The sequence below is a fragment of the Galleria mellonella genome, unplaced genomic scaffold (genome assembly GCF_026898425.1).
Source record: "Galleria mellonella isolate WM207_F2 unplaced genomic scaffold, CSIRO_AGI_GalMel_v1 utg56, whole genome shotgun sequence".
Classification (NCBI taxonomy): Eukaryota; Metazoa; Arthropoda; class Insecta; order Lepidoptera; family Pyralidae; genus Galleria; species Galleria mellonella.
In genome coordinates this window covers 4,675,717-4,690,631 of record NW_026442117.1, presented here as the reverse complement: position 1 = coordinate 4,690,631, position 14,915 = coordinate 4,675,717, and positions in this window count along the sequence as shown.

The following is a 14,915-nucleotide window of genomic DNA, read 5'->3' as shown; positions in this document are numbered from 1 at the left end:
AGTAACAAGACTGAGCATTTTATACTATAGTTTAAGTATTTATAAAACGCTTGGTATTTTGTTTTAAAATAAGTTTTATAAGAGGCGGGATTTAAATCGATTGTTTAGGTAAATTATCATAATTTACTTGAATTATCTAGACATTTCGATGAGATTACATTGACGGCGCTTATGAGAAGACTGATGTAGTGCTGTCATGTCTTCGCATCCGAGGCTGAAGTATTGTCTGCTACCCGCTCATTATCCAACATACTAATTGTGTCCTTAAATCGAGGGTTTCTGCACATAACATTAACTGTATCTCTATTCGATACATTTATTGACTGCACACTATAGCGAGGTAATACGGTAGTCTCGACACATCCTAATGGCCAGGATTCTCTGAGCCCTTACTATTGAATCCCTCACACGGTCACTTAGTAACCCATATTGGAGCACCATACAGAGCCAATGACCGGACCATTCCCAATTAGAGGCGGCGATAACTCCCGTTTGCTGCCCCAAGGTTCGGGAGAGACGGCTCAGCATCCTCGTAGTGGCTACCAATTTCGGTGTCAGTTACTTACTAAAACTTCCACCTTCTGTCCAAAACGATGTCCAAATATTTCAGATAGCCGCTATTCTGGCTGTGGTCAGTATGGCGGGCTCGTCGTAATCGGCGACATTCGCTGTTACTAGGGTGTTATCCGCATAACATACCACGTTGACACCCTGCAAGTTCGCGCCGCGCAGGATACCATCATAGCCAATGTCCTAGAGTGCATCATATTCTTGCGTTCCCACCCACTTTGACCAGGGTAGATAATTTCCCTTTCTGAAAGGTAGTCCCTGATTAGGCGCTGGAGATAGTATGGCACCTGGTGGAAATCCAACGCCTCCATGATTGTGTTCCAAGGCATTGGCTATGTCCAGCGAGATTGTTTTAACTTCTCCCGTGGTCGTTCTTTCACACAGAGCATCTACTGTGCCCCTAATTGCAGTGGCTGCGTCCTTGAGCGCCCGGGACAGGGTACCCTTTAGTCCTTTGGATGTCTTCAATGCTTTTTGTAATCACCTCCAAATTCTCAATAGCCCTTTCGCGAAGAGTCTGGGCTTTTTCGTTTTCGGCTCTCTTTCGGCTTCGTGCTTGGCGTTGGAAAACGGCTTTTACGCCGCGCTTTAGCTGGAATCTCGTTCACTTCCTGCTCCATTCGTATGACCATATCCTCTTGCCGAAGCTTCAAGTAGCTGGCTTTTGCCTTTGTCCACTCAATAACTTCCCTTGTAGTGGGCGGCTGTTTGCATCCCCGCTTCTGCGTATCACTTTTAGCATTGGCAGCAGTTTCCTTTTCTCTCATTCTGATGATCTGGAGAAGCCGGACGTAAGCCCACACTGATAAAGAAGTTCACTGAGTCCGATTCCGAGAGCCTCTCTAAAACTACCCGTGGTTGACAAAGGGTATTACTTCTGTGTGTCCGTGTACAACTAACTGCTTCGACCTTCTTGGACTTTCTCATCTCGTAACGTAACGTAAACCAAGATAACATTTTATGGTTCATTATCTAAGGTTTTTTTTCTAGTTATTTGTCACGATTTATAAAATTAACCGACTTAAAAAAGAAGGAGGTTATATATTCCACTGTATATATTTTTTATGTATGCCCATCAATTTATCCGTCAAGTGTGGACCGATTTCAACAATTCTTTTTTTTTTATAAGTATAATCTAATTTTTTATAATTTAATTAATTTAGTGTAAACCAAAAATTTCGGAATAGAATAGATGGAAATTTCGGAATAGAATAGATGGAATGCATAATTTACATAATGTGTTGCTCGTTGTATTTATGACATTGTCAATGCGTTTTTTTTATGGATGACAATGGAATGGTGATCCCGCCTGCGCTATCGGTATACGCTGACGTGCCCCGGCAGAGAGATGATAGGTGACAATGAAAGCAGGTCAGTTAGTCCATCGTGACGAATTCCACTAGAATTAACCGCGATGGTTTCCAGGGGGAGCCACGTGGAGGTCGACCTGATAGGGTGTATTGCTGGCAATGGGTCAGTTACATCCCATTACTAACAATCTCATTTCCCCCTGCTAATGCGTTAGAGAGGGATAGATATATAAAAACGCATTAGCTATTTGAATAGTTTGTAGAAGTCAAATTCATCAGGATATAATCCCAAGGTATAATCTAAGGTCATAATAGATCCCAATGTCGCCATTTTCTTTTCTGCTTGGGCTGAGTACATATGCCCCTTGATGTAAACGTATATTAATAAAACGCTGGTTAGGGAATTCTCGCTGTAATTTACTACTAGGCGTTTCTTAAACTAAATTAATCACATAATGTTTACCAGAGGGAGACTTTGTACAAAAGTCGATTGCTTGGGTAGCTCTGTCCCATTCGTCTTTCTATCGTGAAGCAGTTGCAGTTTGCATGGCTGTGTTTCGGTTTGAAGGATGGGATATGGCGTGAATTTACAGGGCACAGAGGAATAACACCTGAGTCCTCAGGAATGGCAACGCATGGGGGGTATCATGGGCGAAACAGTATACTCTGTTATGTCCATGGTACTGCTCAAGTCTATAGGCGACACTTGCCATCAGGTTGGCTGTTAGCTTGTTTGCCATTATAAGTTGTATAAAAAAAAAGCTAATTTCATATAGACCTATTTTTTTAGGCAATTTTAGCTACCATGATTTAATTTACAAAAATGAACATAAAACGTAGCCGTGTGGTCCCCCCACAGAATAGGCCATCCCTTCCTTTACCGTGGGTGTCGTAAGAGATAGCTAAGAGAATCTAATAGTCGAGGGATGGACAACAGCGTTCCTCTTAAAACATCACCAAAGCTTAACTGTGGTTACATGCCTACCTGCCAAATGTGGCAACTATTGATAAAACCCCCCAAGGGGAAGTCTAGATTTAACAGTGACAGGTACCGCCTAAAAACACGTTTTAAAAATGAATCAAAATCTTTTAAGAATAAAATAGCTCATCATAGTATATAATGCGTCCTTTAATGTATAACACAGAATAAAAATAAATCCTTTTCATACAGCAAATATCGTTTGACAGTAACATCAATTATAGTTCATCGCCATTTAAAAAAATTAATGGAGAAATCCTGGCAATACTCTTATCCGGTTCCCTCCAAAGGCACTCTCATAACCGGGCTGTATGTATTCGTTTCCTTCGCCGTCTTCGTGGTCCAAGGATCGTTTCTCCAGATTGTGGTTTATGTTGAGCGGCTTGTTCTGTACACCTTGTGGTTTTTGATTCTCGGCAACGCACATTGCTACCAAACACACGAGCAAAAGGAAGAATGTCAATTTAAATGTGGTGGCCATTTTGGGTTTTGTCTGTAAGTAGGTACTGTTCCAAATTTGAAATTATTATGACTGCCCCTCTATCCAGCAGTTTTTATATAAGGCAGGCTTATTTCTTTTTCTAATAAACAATACTGTGATAACAATCGAATTGCGATTTGTTAACTATATCCCTCTCTGCATTTGAACAGGCATTATTATTTGATTAACACATATTTATTTGTAATATATAATAATTCATGTGTTTTATTAGCTTTTACGGTCTAACCATAAGAATAAAGACTGTAGTCTGAAAACTGTTCGTGTAAAAAATATTTATATAAGTTATTTTATGAAAGATTATTTATTGTTTTTCTTGTGTATTTTCCATCATTTGATTTTATATTGACTTCGAATAATGCAAGATGTAAAGAACAAAATAAATGTGCTTGTCAACTGGTCCTTCTGATAGGTTCTATCACTACCTAATACAGTTTTAAGTAGTTTTTATTGGTTATATAAAAAAATAAATAAAAATATTTGGTTTAATTACGCTACCATTATTATGCGTGCGATTGCCTACATTTTACAACAGAAGATTGATTACAATAACAAAGTACTCAAAATAGTACTAGAAGATCAGACTACCAATTCGCAGTATAGGCGCTGAACACTGGGCTCCAAGCAGCGATCCATTTTTGATCTCGTTTAGATATGAAACACATGTCGCAATATGTGCGTGGACTGAATAACGGTCAGAGATTGATGAGTAATACGGAAGGTTGCCGTGTAGCCCAAGCATGGAATGGGCCACCCATTCCATTCCCGTGGGTGTAGTAAGAAGCGATTAAAGGATCCCTCTTAAAACATCACCAAAATCTTAAATGATTGTTGCCAACTCGCCTGCGAAGCATAGCAACTTTTTTTTATTTTATTTTATGCGACTTAGAATGGCAAACAAGTTGACGGCCCACCTGATGGAAAAGTGGTAATCGTCGCCTATAGACATGAGTAGTACCATGGACATAACAGAATATACTGTTTTACCCATGACACCCGCCCTCCTTATTTGTTGTCATTCCTGAGGACTAAAGTGTTATAACTCTGTACCCTGTAAATTCATTGCAGGGAAATTTCAGGCAAAACCTCCTTAATGGAGGAAGGCCTATGTTCAGCAGTGGACATTTAACGGCTGATATGATGACGGTGATGGAAAATGGTAGAATTTCTACTAATAATAATGGTAGTCAATCTTCTAATGTTGGTAGTCGAATGCATATTAACCTTTCAACTGTGTCATGCAAAATAGTGGAAAATCCACATATGTGACGTCCCGTGAGCGGACTTTACACAGACTAGGTGTTTTTTAGCGTATAGGTTTAAAAAACTTGATTTTTCCGAAATCTAATTGGAATTATACAAAATTCAGATTAGATTTATATTCCAGCTAGATTCCTTATGTAATTTCTTACACTACACTCGACTTTAATTGCATTGCAACTGTTCTATGAAAAAAAAAATGGGGTCACCTATAAATTACAATTTATTTTTCAATTATTAAAAACCTAAGACCTTGCTGGGTGTAAAATTATATATTTTTTGTACAATATTATATACTTGATAAAATAAAATGGCTTATGTTCCAATACATTTTTTTTTATAAAGCACTTGTTTATAAACATGGACCAAAAAGTCCCTCTTTAATTGACACTTAAGTGGGTCTGCTGTTTCATTATTTTACGTACATTCTTTGCGTTAGGGACAAGAGGTGGTTTGTTTACAATAATTAAAGCTTATCGCCAAGCTAGTTTAAACAAAACAGTATATATGACATTATTATCTATATGTCCACTAAGCGGACGCGACACAGAAGTGCATTTTCACAGTTGAGAGGTTAATAGTAGCGGAATTAAACAAAATAAAATATAATGGACTAAGCAGTGGTATGGAATTCCGTAAATTATCATCTAGATCAGTAAAAACAAAACCTTTTTTTTTCATTCCACAGATAACTAGTGTTTATTTTAGCTTGCTGATATAAACTAGTTCCATGCACATGTATTATTTGTATACTAAATAAGAAATATTCCGATTTGCGTTAGTGTCAATGTTAATATTTGCTATCGTTTACAGTAATAGAAAACAGATAGAAGTGATAAGTGACAGCAAAGTAAGTGTGAAAATTTGATCACCAAGGCTTTGTCTATGGATGACGGTTACTATTTTCTATTAGGTGGACCGTCAGTTTACGTGTACACAAGTACATTTTTGCTCCGCTAATTAAAAGACATAACTGCCTGTGAAAAAGAACTATTCAAAAAAAGAAAGCCTATGCTTGAATTATATAGATAGAGTGTCTTCATACAAATGCTTCGAGAAAAGCGGGTCAACTTTTTCATACAAATTTGCATGATAAATCGTTATGAGTGATTCCTTTACAGCTTTTAAATTTATTTTCTTATAAATTCTGCACCTTTTTAAAGCGTAAAAACTGATTTTATTTATTAAGTAATTAAATATAAATACGTCAAGATACATTATGTGCGTAAGTATATAGAACACTGATAAAAAAAACTAGCAGCTAATTTGATAATTAGTTGTCAAAAAGTAGACCCGTTTTTGAGACTCGATGCTCTATCTATATAGTAATCTAAGAGCCCATGTTACTTGATGATGTAAGGATTTTAACAATATTCCATACGTTGAAATCTGTCGTAGTATTTAAAAGTTATTGTGGAATAAAGAAAGTCTAAGTACATATATGAACTCTGAGAAAATTAACTTTTTTTTTGGGCAGTCGTGTAAAAAAAATCCAATTGGAAATTTCGCCTTGTTAGATATTTGGTACCTTTATAGACCAAAATATGGATAATATCCAATATTTATATATTGACTTCTTCTGGACATTCATGACACCTATTGCGATATCGCCTATACCAGTCGGATACCTATATTTCTTACGAGCGGATTTTTCTTTTCTTTTCTTTTCGATATTATATATTTGATAACCGATAGTTATTATATATGTATCTACCAATATATGTATAGATATTGTAACTACAATATATAGTTATTGCTATATATTCCCCACCCTCAGTTTTTAGAGATTACTCGGGTAAACATTTACATGAAGTAGCGATATTTATTTATATAATCTCTATGATTGGTAAACACATAGATAGATAGACACTTTATTTGAGCCATTTATGACACACGTAAATTAATAAATAAGTTTATACAATCTGATTATTTACATTTTTTCAAATATAAAACAAAAGATGAAGTTTTGAGAAGAAGACATGCTTTCACCAAGTGTGTCGCAGTGACCCAAATACATTACCCACATTGCAAATTCTCGAAATTAGTAATATGAAGTCCGACAATTGCGACCGAGTGTACGACATTTTTCACACAGCGATTGGATGTGGTTTTTTTCTGGATCACTTTTATCCAATCCATCAGGTTTTTCCAGTGGACTCTGAAATTAGAATTATACAAAACATTTAAAAATATAAATTTGCACAGCGTCATACGGGAATAAAGGAATAAATATCTTCAGAGACAACAATATTTATCTATATTCGTGTTTCTACCGTGAAGCAGTTGTTTGCATGGCTGTGGGATATGGCGTGAATTTACTGGGTACAGAGGAATAATACCTGAGTCCTCAGGAATGGCAACGCATGGGGGTATCATGGGCGAAACAGTATACTCTGTTATGTCAATGGCACTGTTCATGTCTATAGGCGATGGTTACCACATTCCATCAGGATTTGTTTTATCTGAGAGGATTAACTTACTGGTTGGCTCCATAGAAATTATATAAAAATCGTTTTAGTAGTTTAGTTTTTAAATTAAAATTAATAAATTAAATCATCGTGCATATATATGATACGAACACTATACCAACAGATAAAATTTTTTTTATGGGTGAAAATGGTATGGTAACCCCGCCTGCGCTAACGGTATACGCTGGCGGAGCACCAGTGAAGGGTGATAGATGAAAATGAAAACAGGCCAGTTAGCCCATTATGATGAATTCATCAGGAATTTACCATGATAGTTTCTAGGGGGAACCGCGAAGAATTCGACCTGGTTGGGTATATTGCTAGCAATGGGATTCTCAGTCTCAGAGATACAAAATTATCATCATCATTTCAGCCATTATACGTCTACTGCTGGACATAGGCCTCCCCCATACACTGCCACATATCAATAATATGGCATAAGAAATACAAAATACAATAAGAAAAATAACATCGACATCTATCGACATATACTTAAATTGACGTATCGATCATCGTGATGATTTCATAAAAAAAAATTAACCACGATGGTTTCCATCTATGGGGAAACCGTGTGGAGGTCGTCCTGATAGGGTATAGTGACAGCAGTGGGGACTAATCTTCCCATTATTAACAATCCTTTTCCCCCTATTGGGAGGATTTTTTTAATGGGTGATAATGGAATGGTAACCCCACCCGCGCTATCGGTATACACCGGCGGGGTACCAGTGAAGGATGATAGATCAGGATGAAGCGGATCAGTTAGCCCATCGTGATGAATTCAACAACAATTGTTCACGATGGTTTCCAGGAGGAACCACGTGGAGTTCGACTTAGTAGGGCGTATTGCTAGCAATGGGGTTGTTAAACTCTATTGCTAACAATCCCTTTCCTTCCCTATTGGGAGGTTTTGCTCCTAATTGCCAAGCTTGACAGGTGGTTTGGCAACCGCAGTTAGGCATTGGTGATGTTTTAAGGGAGACGCTGCTGCTGCTCGGTTAGAGTTCAGGACTCTAAGAAGAGAAACCGGCGTACTATGTAGACATTATGTAAGAACACCGCTTTCGGAGTCGTCTCGAAAACCCATACGGTTGAGGTGTTGTCCAAACTGGTTGGGATAAGGTCGTTCACCCATAGAACTATTGGGATGATTTCGGTGGATGTAACCCTTACACATTTCGGTGACCTCGTGAGCCAAGTCGAGATATTTCCTCTTCTTCCCTTATTATTATTACTATATTCTACTTTTACGACAGGTTATCTAAAATTATACTTGTATAAATTAATTTAACGATTTATTTCACCTCTTATCGTAACTTGGTACGATTAATGATATCGTAGTGGTTTGTTTAAAAAGATAAACGTATTTAATCGACTGATAAAGAAAGGTAGGATTTATCTTCCGTATGGTAATTACGCACATGCATGCGAAATTTCGCGACTTTTGACAAACAAACTCAATTTTAGATCTTTTCATGAATCACTTTTATATTAAACATTAATTTTATATAAAATTAATGATTTTTTTTTTATATATGTTTATATATATGTATGTGTATATATGTGTCTGTATGTATGTGTAAGTATATGTGTATGTTTACAGGGTTTATGTATTTTATGTAATTTATAATGTTTAGTTTGTATTATTCTTTGTGTATACATATCTTATGTGTTTATACAATATATGCAGATCGTATGACTGCCTATTTTTATTTTTTTAAATAACACAATTTACAATAAAAGGTTTTGTTGGAAAAAATCTCTTATTAGAGATAATCTCGCCTTTGTACATTATGTTTATAATGAATTGTGATTAACAATATGTTTTGTGTACAATAAAGAATAAAAAATAAAATTGTATATATGTACATAAAAGATATTTAAAAATAATTATATATACGATGGGCTAACTGACCTGCCTTTTCATTCTCATCTATCATCTCTCACTGGTGCCCGCCAGCGTATACCGATAGCGCAGGCGGGGTTACCATTCAATTTTCATCCCTTTAAAAAAAAACACCTTAGTCATGAAGAATGATAATGCATGAAGGGTATCATTGGTGACACAGTATACTATTAGATACAAGTCTTTAATGAACTAATTTATTAGCTACATAACAATTCTACATAATTAAAACACTGAATTAGATGATTAAGTCATTAACTCAATTATAATTTTATATACCACAATTAATAAATAAAAAAGTAAACGAGAAGAGAACATTGATTAAAATAATAAAGAATAGAAGAGGCAAAATGCTGGGCCACCTTATACGACATGACGATTTTTTTAAGAGCATAATAGAAGGTAAGATAGAGGGCAAAAGAGGAAGAGGAAGACCGAGGATTAACTACATGGGGCAGATAAAGGAAACACTAGGCGTCATGTCGTATAGGGAGATAAAGGATATGGCCCGGGATAAAGCTGGCTGGAGGAAGATGCACGAATTAGTTGCACCGACAAGGGGAAACTCTTAAATGAAAAAAAAAAATACCACAATTACTACGATAAGCCAAAGTGTTCATCTCACGGTTCAATCAAACAATGCCCCCAAACAAAACTTAAAAACAAAGGAGCATTAGTTTTATACGGGGCGTAATTATTATAAACAGACGAATGGTGACAAATACGTAATGGGAACACTATGAATCATTGTTTCTGTAATTTAAACATCTCGCCATTATCGATCCAACGTAGGGATACGACAACAGGGTTGCCAGGTGCCGTTTTTTCTTGTTCTGCCATCGGCACGTGGTGTTTCGATTGCCAACAATACTCTCGTTATGTCCACAGCACTATTCATGTGTATAGACGCCGGTTACCACTTTACATCAGGTGAGCTGGCTGCTTGTTTGCTATTCTAAGTTATATAAAAAAAAATATTGTATAAAAAAAAAAAAAAAAAAACCAAACAGTTAAATACTAACTTGTTTGTGAGGATATACGTTAATTTTGCAAGTTGTGCATTGCTGTCCGTAGTCGGCCCAGGAGTTGGCGCTCATCCACATTCTGTTGCACTTTGTACAACGGTATTCGCCAAAGCATCGACTATTGCCTTGGTATGGTGTTAAGCCCTTGCCTTCTTTTTTGGACTGAAATAAGAAAGGCATACGTATGAATATACATAAGCGTTCTAAAGTAGTTGGCTACCTGTATTTTGTTTAAGTTACAAACAATAAATTTTAAAGAGATCATTTATTTCATTGTTTGTATACTTATGTATATTACAATCTGAAAAAGCTTGTTGTTATTTGTCCACTCCTGGTTATAACACCATAATAATGATATTATCGGGATTTTTTCGAAATTAATCTTTGAAGTAGCAATTTTGTTTTGATTTAGTAACTGAGCAATAAATACAAGTAAAATATAAAATAACTACTAATAAATATTTTTACGTTAGTTATCTGATACCATTTGACCAGAAAACACGCTTTCCATAGCTCAGTACTTAAAGTATACCAATATTTTTTCGCTTTTTGTTTCTGAGTTTCATTTTTTTAACTCACAACTCCCAGTGAAGATTTGAGTATAGTTATTAATAGCAAACGAAATAGACGATTAACTAAACTAGAAATAATAACACAGTTACATATATATGGATCGTGATAAAGCATTCTGTGTATCGACAGTTATGGACCGTAATGCAAGGCTCAAGGGATGCATAGCGGTCTTAAAATTACTTCTTAAACCTATTAACAAAAAAGAAGAGACTTAATTGGGTGAGAGAACGCAAGAATTGGACAATAGCAGATTGGGAAAAGGTCCTCTGGAAGGACGAATGAAAATTTGAAATTTTTGGAACCAAACGAAGAGTTTTCGTAAGGCGCCGGTCAAACGAAAGGTTGAATGACGCTTGTACTGGACTTCAGTCAAATACAACGGAGGACTGTGATAGTTTGGGGCTGTTTTGGTGGCTCCGCCGTTGGAGATCTTGTGCGAATACGAGGAATCTTAAAAAAAAAAGGAAATTACAAGAAGATATTGGAGCAGTGCCTTGTGGAATCCATTTAATTGTTCCGTGATTTATATTTCATCAGGATAATGATCTGAAACACACGTCAAGACTATGCAAAGACTTTTTAAATCAAAAAAAACAACAGGTTTTGAAACTCATATAGTCTCCATAGTCCCCTGACTTAAACCCCGAAGGAATAAATTTTAAAGACGCTCAAGGTTGTTTAACTGCATCTCGTTGTTTAGAACTTAAATAAAGACGTACCGTCTCCCTTGCTTTTTGTCTAGTCAGCCCTATTTCAACTAACTTCAAAAAAGCTTCTCGATTCGTTCTTACTTTTTTAATTCAATTTGGGGCAGTAGTACGAAACTATTTGTAGTACAAATATATTTAAGCATTATTTTTAAATTACCTTATAAATGTATTTAATTATATAAAATAGGCACTTCAAGCGCTATGGGGGAAACTTACCATTGTAATTTATTACACTTCTTCACAAATGAAATTCTGTTGCACTTTGTTGTACACAGGTTCAGTTCAATTTAAAAGCACGTAGCTCCTAGCTTGCTTATTTATATACTCCGATCATATATTAAATGTAAGGGACTTTTAATAACTGCTAATAGTGATTTGTACACTCCAACGACATAAATGTTAAAGCGTTTATTATCGTTATTTTGTCACTCTGTTCTTAACAGTTATAACTGTATTTTCAACATAAGCTTTATAATAATTTCTTTAACTTTAAAACTATGTTCATAACTTTAACCTTGTGATTTATTAGGCTAATATTAAAGTAAGTTCAGATCACCAAATATTTAAGTAAAATATATCGCACTTTTTCTAAAATAAATTATGGACAGGTAGATCTTGTTGATTTCAATTGGAGGCATGCAAACTTAAAAAATAAAACGGACATTTTGGTAAATAGACTTTTTGAAGTCAAATAAAAATTTAACTTTTGCTTTCTAGAACACAATGATACCTTTTTCCCTAGTAATACCCATAATATTTAATGTACAAGAACTTACATTTTGTTCCTTTAATAGTATATTTCTTTTTAATTATAGCACGCCATGTGACTACACTGTAGTAATAGTTGATATTCTGAATGAACACAGAGACTATATGGTCCAAGAATACGATCAACTGGAAAGGTAATGTTCTAATTTCAACGGTAAGTCACACCGTGCCGACATACTAAGTGCTTAAGAATAAAATATATGTAGTTGAAGTACTGAGGCTATAGAATGAAGAAAAGATGTCACAAGGATGTCTATTCCACAGTGTTAAAGTACGGTTCACGTAAGAGTTTGTAAACCTATTTATTGCAAGTGCGGGCCGTTTACCATGTAGAGATGCAGCCGCTTGTCCACCCTCGTGCTGCGATATCGGAGAGGGGAAGATGGAATAAGGGAATGTAGTTTTTCCAAATATTCCCCATGGTACAGATGATAAAAGACATTGAGAGAGGTACACAATTTTAGAAGTTCCAGCTTAATTTTGCTCAATACTTTCAACTAATTACCCACTCATTTAATTTGTTGATTGTACATCATTTACATATCTTATAAGATTTATAAATCGTCAGAAATAGCAAATAGTCTTACTCGTTGCAACTTGAAAACCTTACCAATTTTACGAAAAACTGTTATTTTTCACATAGCTATATTAAAATAGCTATTTTTGCACATCTCTAGACCTAATCGATAACTACATGTAAAATTACGTACGCTGGCGAGTCGGGGAATAACCGAAAAACAAAATATGAAATCTATTGAGATGTATTAACAGTACTTTATTCAACAATGTTTTAATACAATCATTGAATAATCATATATTCATTGTTTTTGAAATAATCCAAATCAGTATTCGGCTAATGAAACTCAATATATATCCCGGGGGGGGGGGGGGGCGTGTTAGTAATGGAGACTGAGAAACCCATTGCAACCAAAATACCCAACCAGGTCGACCTCCACGCGGTTTCCCCTGGAAACTATCATGGTTAATTCCTGATGAATTCATCATGATGGGCTAACTGGCCTGTTTTCATCCTCACCTATCACCCTTCACTGGTGCTCCGCCAGCGTATCCCGTTAGCGCAGGCGGGGTTACCATACCATTTTCACTCATCAAAAAAAAAAAATATATATATATATATATCCCTGTCAACACTAATACATGCCTAGATAGTGGCGGACTGGCTTAAAACGAAGCGGAAAAGTCGTGCATATTTAATATTTCTCATTGTGTACGTAAGAAATATCCCACTTCTGATACAAGAGACAAGAGTCTTTAAAGAACTAATTTATTAATTAGATAACAATTCTACATGATCAATACACTCAATTATATGACTTTACAGATTGCTCCCATAGAAATTTTAACAAAATCGGTGCAGTATTTCAATTTTTAGATTAAAATAAGTGGTTTTGTCACAATTAAAATCGGTTTTTATCTTCATTATTAAGCGAGTAAGTTATAAGTATATATATATATATATATAATTTTCATTTTTATGAATTATATTACAATTGCATTGTAATATTATTCATAAAAATTAATATATAAGATTTAAAAGCGCTTGTAGACAAGTCTATATGAACAAAAACGATTTGAATTTAAATAAGGACCTATGAGAGATATTATTAAAAACTCTGCCTTTAGTAACTACTTAACTTTAATACTTAATTCATTAAAATTTAATAGAAAAAAATACACTTTATAGAGTTTACGTATGCGAATTGTGGAATAAATAAAATGAAACAATCATTTATTTTTATTTAATTTTATTAAAAATTTAAAAATCTCAGATACTCTACTTAAGTAACAGTTTATAATAATATGTTCACCAATAATAAGTAATACATTCTCAATAATACTAAAAAATAATAAATTTTAAACATGGCAATATTGATGTGAACAATAATGACGCCACTGCTTAATATTAGATATTAAAAATAAAATAGCTACAAATGGAGTAATAACCGCTAAAAATACAGATGAGGATTGTAAGAGAGTTCATACTGAAGCTTACAAAAATATGTCAACGTCAATTATCTGTCAATATTCAAAAACAATTAAACAGTTCTCAATATTTCCGATTGACTATTGAAAAAGAGCTCTGATAGCGAAGTGAAACTTTAATCGTGGAATAATATTTTTAGCTATCACTGATATTTGAACTTTAATAGTATGGCAAAAGTATTTGAAAACTTCAGAAATAGAGTATGAGGTAGGTCCTAAAATGTCTACTACATGTGCTACTATCAAAGTACTTTTTAAATAATCAATATATTTTTTTTCTTTTCATTTAAGAGTTTCCTCTTGTCGGTGCAATTAATTCATGCATCTTCTTCCAGCCAGCTCTATCTCAGGCCATATATTTGACCTCCCTATACGACATGACACCTAGTGTTTCTTTTATCTGTCCCATGTAGTTATTCCTCGGTCTTCCCCTTCCTTTTTTACTTTCTATTTTCCTTCTACTATCTATGCTCTTTAAAAAATCGTCATGTCGTATAAGAAGGCCCAGCATTTTGCATCTTCTATTCTCTATTGTTTTTATTAATGTTCGTTTCTCATTCACCCCTTTTAAGTTTTCATAATAGATGATATATTGACTGTGGTCACAGACTATGTTAAAAATCGTCTGTCAAAAAATGATTTCTAAACGAAAATATGTTACACATGATATACAAACAAAACTGAATATAATAAAACTTGGCGCGAAATTTCAAACGATTAAATTGTATAATAAATTACCCAATGCATTAAAAACTATTGAAGATTGAAGAATTTTGAAAATAAAATATTATACTCTTTTGTTGAAAAGGTGCATCTACTCAATTGATGAATTTTAAAACATTAGAT